Source organism: Papaver somniferum, chromosome 5 (genome assembly GCF_003573695.1).
Source record: "Papaver somniferum cultivar HN1 chromosome 5, ASM357369v1, whole genome shotgun sequence".
NCBI classification, from domain to species: Eukaryota; Viridiplantae; Streptophyta; class Magnoliopsida; order Ranunculales; family Papaveraceae; genus Papaver; species Papaver somniferum.
Genome location: NC_039362.1, coordinates 73,857,327 through 73,863,031, shown reverse-complemented (window position 1 = coordinate 73,863,031; position 5,705 = coordinate 73,857,327).

Sequence of the window (5,705 nt, the reverse complement as noted above, 5' to 3'; positions counted from 1 at the left end):
GTAGTCGAATCCTCAGCTGATCTTATGAATTAATAATAAACATCTTATTGCTCAGTTTTGTGAATTATTCTTCACCGAATTCCACAATTAGTAATAAATAATCAACAACCGGGCGTCTGAGCTACCTCTAAGTAAGCCCCGATTCAAATGGTGAAGGTGTATTCAACGACGATACTCTAACAGTCACCGCACGCACGAGTATTTCAAAAATACAACGAAACGATGAACCTATGCAAAATAGAAAATAATAAATAATTAAAAATATTAACCAGGGTGCTGGGAGCACGGACACACGACCGACCGACCGTGTCGTGGTCAATCCCACGCCAGTTTTATATTTTTAATGCATTTTTATTATTTTCCATGATTTGATGAAAATTCTCTCATTTTATCAAATCTCCTTCGTCTCGAGGAAACTCCTCGGTTTCATAGTACTTCCATAAATCCATAAAAAAATAATATAAAATTAAGGAAAGGAGTGTGGAGCGTGACCATTGGCCAACCGGCCATGCCTTGGTCCCAACCGGCCCCACACCCCACAGTTCTTTATTATTATTTTATTATTATTATTATTTCTATAATTTCATCAAAAAACTCCTTGATTTCATGGTATTTTTGCACAAATCATCATATAATAATAAATAAAATAAAATTATGAAAAACTTGTGGGACCGGGCCACTAGCCGGTCCCACATGCCCTTTGTTTTAATATTTTATTATTATTTATCCTATTTTTCCTTGAATTCATCAAATTCCTTGATTTTATGGTATTTCTCTCAAATTAGGAAAAATTCCCTCAAATCATCAAAAATACCTAAAAAATATTAAAAAAATTATGAAAAACTCGTCGGACCGGTCCATAGCCGGTCGGCCATGCCTCCATGGTTCCACACGCCCATGTTTTTATTATTTTAATATTTTGCTTTCATGAACTCATGAAAACTCCTTCAATTCATGGAAACTCCCTAAATTCATCAAATTTCTCAAAATTCATGAATTTTTCATAAAATCATCAAAATATTATAAAATTAAGGAAAAGGCACCACGGGACCGTGGTCACGACCGGCCGACCATGCCTTGACCACGGCGGTCCCACGCCTCCTCATTCCTTATTTTATAATTATTTTTCAACATCTCATGGTGTTTTCCTCAGTTTTGTCGAAACCCTAATTTTGGCATATTTTCTTGAATGGATGCTCAATTGCACGCCAGAAAATATCAAAATTCTCAGGACTGAGACACAGACGCCTTGGGGACACGAGTACGCTATCTTGACCGACCAAGATTGGCTCTTTGACTCACGGAAGCCGGTCCTATCAATTTTCACAGTTTTGACCTAATTTGCACAATTGCTCGTATTAGGTCCAAAACTCTTCCAAACACTTTGGATTTTCATGAAGTGATCGTCAGGCGGTCACGCGACAACCTAGGGCCGGCTTCATGACTCCATGTCGGTCCCTCGCCTCGTCATAATTAATTAGGTTTTCTCACCTAAGGCTCAGACGAGTATTTTGAATAAATGATTAAGCCAACATTTAATCATTCTTCCACCAACAAATCGTCAACTCTTCAGGAGTTCTTCGTATTTGCTCACGTGAGCATATTGACACTACATGGTTGATCCACGGTCCCATGTAGTCGCTCCCTCCTTCGTATTTCCAACCTTAATAATTTTACGACGGCCTCATGGTCATTAATTTTATTAATTATGCTCGGTTCTACACCAGTGTTCTAATTAATATTTTTGGTACGCTGCCAACAAGCCATCAGATGAGCAACACATGCTCAGACGATCAAATATTCAACAATTCATCATATGAGAAACACTTGCTTAGATGATAAATATTTGCTCAAACCAAGGAATATTGGTTCAACAATCAATATTCAACGATCCATCGAATGAGCAATACTTGCTCACTTCATTGTAAGAACTATACCTCTATCTCATGACATGTTTAATTCATGAGTTTCAGAACATCATGTTCAACTCAACAACTACATGGACTCATCGTCCCATCAAACCACGAAGTCATTAATTGACTAACAAACCACGAGACGTCAATCCTGTCACTTGGGGGGATATCACTTAGGGTTTTGGTCTGGAGGTCTACGGCACGTGTGTTCAAACACACGATGGAATGTGAGCAAGTCGTGCAATCAGTTGAAGGAATTCACGAGGTAGTGGGTGGAAAATCGACCAAGTCTCCACACGTTGAGCAACTGGTTTCAAACACGATCTCCAGTTCCCCACTCCTTGATTCCATCAACTGTCACACTTCACGGAATCATGGTGTCTAAAATTCCAGCAATATAAATAAGTCTCTGAATCATGATTGGATCAACATCAGCGGTATCATCAATCTCACGTCTCATCGACAACACGATATCATCAACTCATCAATTGAGAAACTACTCTCAATTGAGCAATTTCAATCATTCAGAGCTTATCATATTCAAAATTCACACACCCATAATCTTTGATTACCATTGATTCCACACATTTCTCAGCTTCCCTCCTACAGATCAACCCATCCTCTCTTGTGACCGAATTTACTCTGGAACGGTCATTGTCTTGATTTAGGCCGGAGTACTACAGATTGATCTCTCGAATCTAAAGCACCCCCTTTGCAGCGGTGCATCTGTGTGAGGTTTAACATTTCGCTCGGTTCGAGGAGTCTCCTCCGTACGGTCGTCTCCTCAATTCCTTAAAAACCAGCAAATCGTTTTTCCCCATCTACAGCTACGAGGGAGGCAACCCATCTGTTTTGTATCTCTATTCCTTTTGTTTTTAGTTTTCTTAGTTTTTCATATCATATCTTGTTGGGAATATATGTTTTAAAAACATTATTAGTTTCCAAAAATTAGTGTCTCATTTAAATGGTATAAATGTGATAATTATTCTCTCTCTTAAAGAATAAATATTTTGTGTTAATGTCAAAACCGTTTTTTGTTGAACGAATTAATGATGCTAATTAAAATATTAATAATGTCTTTCATTTAATCCATATTTATTTATTCTTGGCTTTAAAAATAAAAGATCAGAATTTTTAGAATGGGATTTTTAGAAGAGTTGTTGAAACATTTTTTATAGAGAGGGTTTCTCTTTTGTGTCTCTTGGGTTTTCAAAGAAAAATGAATTTTTGTGAGAAAGAAAAACAAGTGTGTGATCATCCTTGATTTTTCTAAAAGTGTTTCTGAGCAAGAATGAAATGTAGAAGTTTCACATACTCTCACCGTGCAAGAGTGATTGTGTAAGAGATTGAACTCGGTTGTTTTATCCTGGGGACAACGCGCCACTGAAGAACTGCTTGCACAATCTTGGGCAGAGCCGCGAAACGTCTTAAAGAAAGCGACCTAGTCCGCGACTCAGCCATAACAATGTTTTGTTTGTTTTTTATGATTGTTTTGCAGGCATAATTCCAACAATTTTAAGACGATTATGCTGCCACATATATCAAAAGAAAACGATTGCTGAAACGTGATAAGTATCATTGTTTTATTTTTTTTTATAGAACTATAATCGGTATAATTTTTCTTTGACGATTGAAAATGATGCTTGAGATTTTAAGTAACCTGATACCTAGAGTTAATTATGTTATGGACTAGGATTTTAAAATGGTTGATATCTTTTCATGAATTTTTAGCACAGAAAAATATTGCTGAACATACGCGAACGTTTTTTACATGTTATAGATTTTTATGCGCATCTCTTTAACGAAAAGGAATTGGGTCTTGAAATTTTAATCGAGTATATGAGACATCATGGGGATCATCCCTGTAAAATTTCATAATTTTTGGAGTCCGAAAAGTATTTTAGAGTATTTTACGGAACTGAATAATGTTGTTGAAAATTTCTGACGATTAGAAATTTAGTATTGATTAATTTAGTTTTTCTGATCTCTATGCTGATATTTTGGGTTTGTGTGAAACACGAAACTTTTAAATTATGAACTTATCTTAGAAACCCATTTTGAAATTTCATGTTTGGATTTTTAGATTGAGAGATGTGGTGATTTCAAAATCGTTGTGTACGTTTGTCCAAAATAGGAGATGATACTTGACATTAGAGATTAAAGATTGAGATGTAATAAATTATATTAAAATTCATGTTTTGATTTTGATTTTGATTTTTATTAATTCAGACTCTTGTTTTGGAAATGAAAAAGAAGATCACTGTTAGAGATTAAGCTAATGCACCACATGTGCTTGATAATATGCTTAGTGGAAAGTTATAACTATATGTTATAACTATATAACTTTGAATCTTTGTTTGAAACTTAAGAGAAACATGGAGTGCTATGTTTTATTAGATTTTCAAGTAATTATGTAAGTGCATACCTTACATATTTTTTTGGTTTCAAATGCTCACATGTACATGATTGTGACAGGTGAAAATTCACTTACTTGAGGAAATTTTATTTTCTAATGAAATAAAAAATTGCGGGAGATTAATCGATGTGTGGAGCAGTGGAGTTGCTGATTTCTTTGTTAGTGCGCAAACAATGGACAATGGTTTACAACCAATTGAGCTTTAAAAGCAATTGAGGTATGTTTGATGAACTATTTGTAGTTACTGTAGTGATCAAATAATGACATTCTAAATTGAATAAATTGATTGTTCAATCTTAGAATAAATTTTAGGAAAACAAGATATTGAGAATTATTGTGTATGACAATAAACATGTGACTCATATAAGTTTAGAACTTATGAGATGGAATTTTATACGAACCCAAAACCGAAATAATTAGAAACCTAGTCAAAACTAATGTGAATATCAACTCTCACCAAGAAATGAACATAATATTGATTATGAATTTATTTGTTATTCTTGCACGGCATTGTAAGGATATCAAATATTATTAACAATGCTTTTCAAGCTAAGTTAATGTAAATTGTGGATACGGTGAGAGGTTGGTATATATTGGTGTTTTACACCATGTTTGTTTTGATAGGTTATGGTTCAAAAGTTGAACCAAATCGTTTGAAAGAAAGTGGTGTTGAGATATACTCACATCACTAGGATTTTCGGTGTTGGTACGATCTCAAAGTTTACTTTGGGTAGAACAATCTTGTTAAAGATGTTCATACTTCCGAAATGAGAAAGAATTCTAGTTTCCGCCTATCTTGTTATTTACAAGATTGAGATTAGAAATTTGTTGAATTTGATCAATGCAATACTACAAATGATATGTTATGGATAAAATGTTTGAGCATAATATTGCACTTTTATCATAACATAAATTGAATTTTGAATATTTGAAATATGAGATTTTATCATGCTTTTCAAGAAATCAGTGAGTTAGTGATGAATATGAGCATGTTATATTTTCTTATAAACTTGGTGAATTTTTGAATAACATGTATGTAATCTTACCTAACTCATAAAAGCATGTACCCTTTCAAATCTAACGCGAGCCGCATAAGTTTGAAATGAAATAAAATGTTGGAGAATTTTATAAAAACATGTGTGATGCTTTGAGTGGCCTGTATTGATATCAAATATGATACTTTGAGTAGTTAACTAGGTGATGTTGTCTTCACGAAAATTGTTTGAATTTTTATCCGCTATCTTGTGCAAAACGTGTTTAGATCATTGGTTTATTAGCTTTTCACAATTTTTTGGATCTTTGGATATTGTGTTTGAAATTCTTGTTTGAGTCAAAAATAGTGGGGGTTCCATATCCTATGCTTTAACACATTTGAT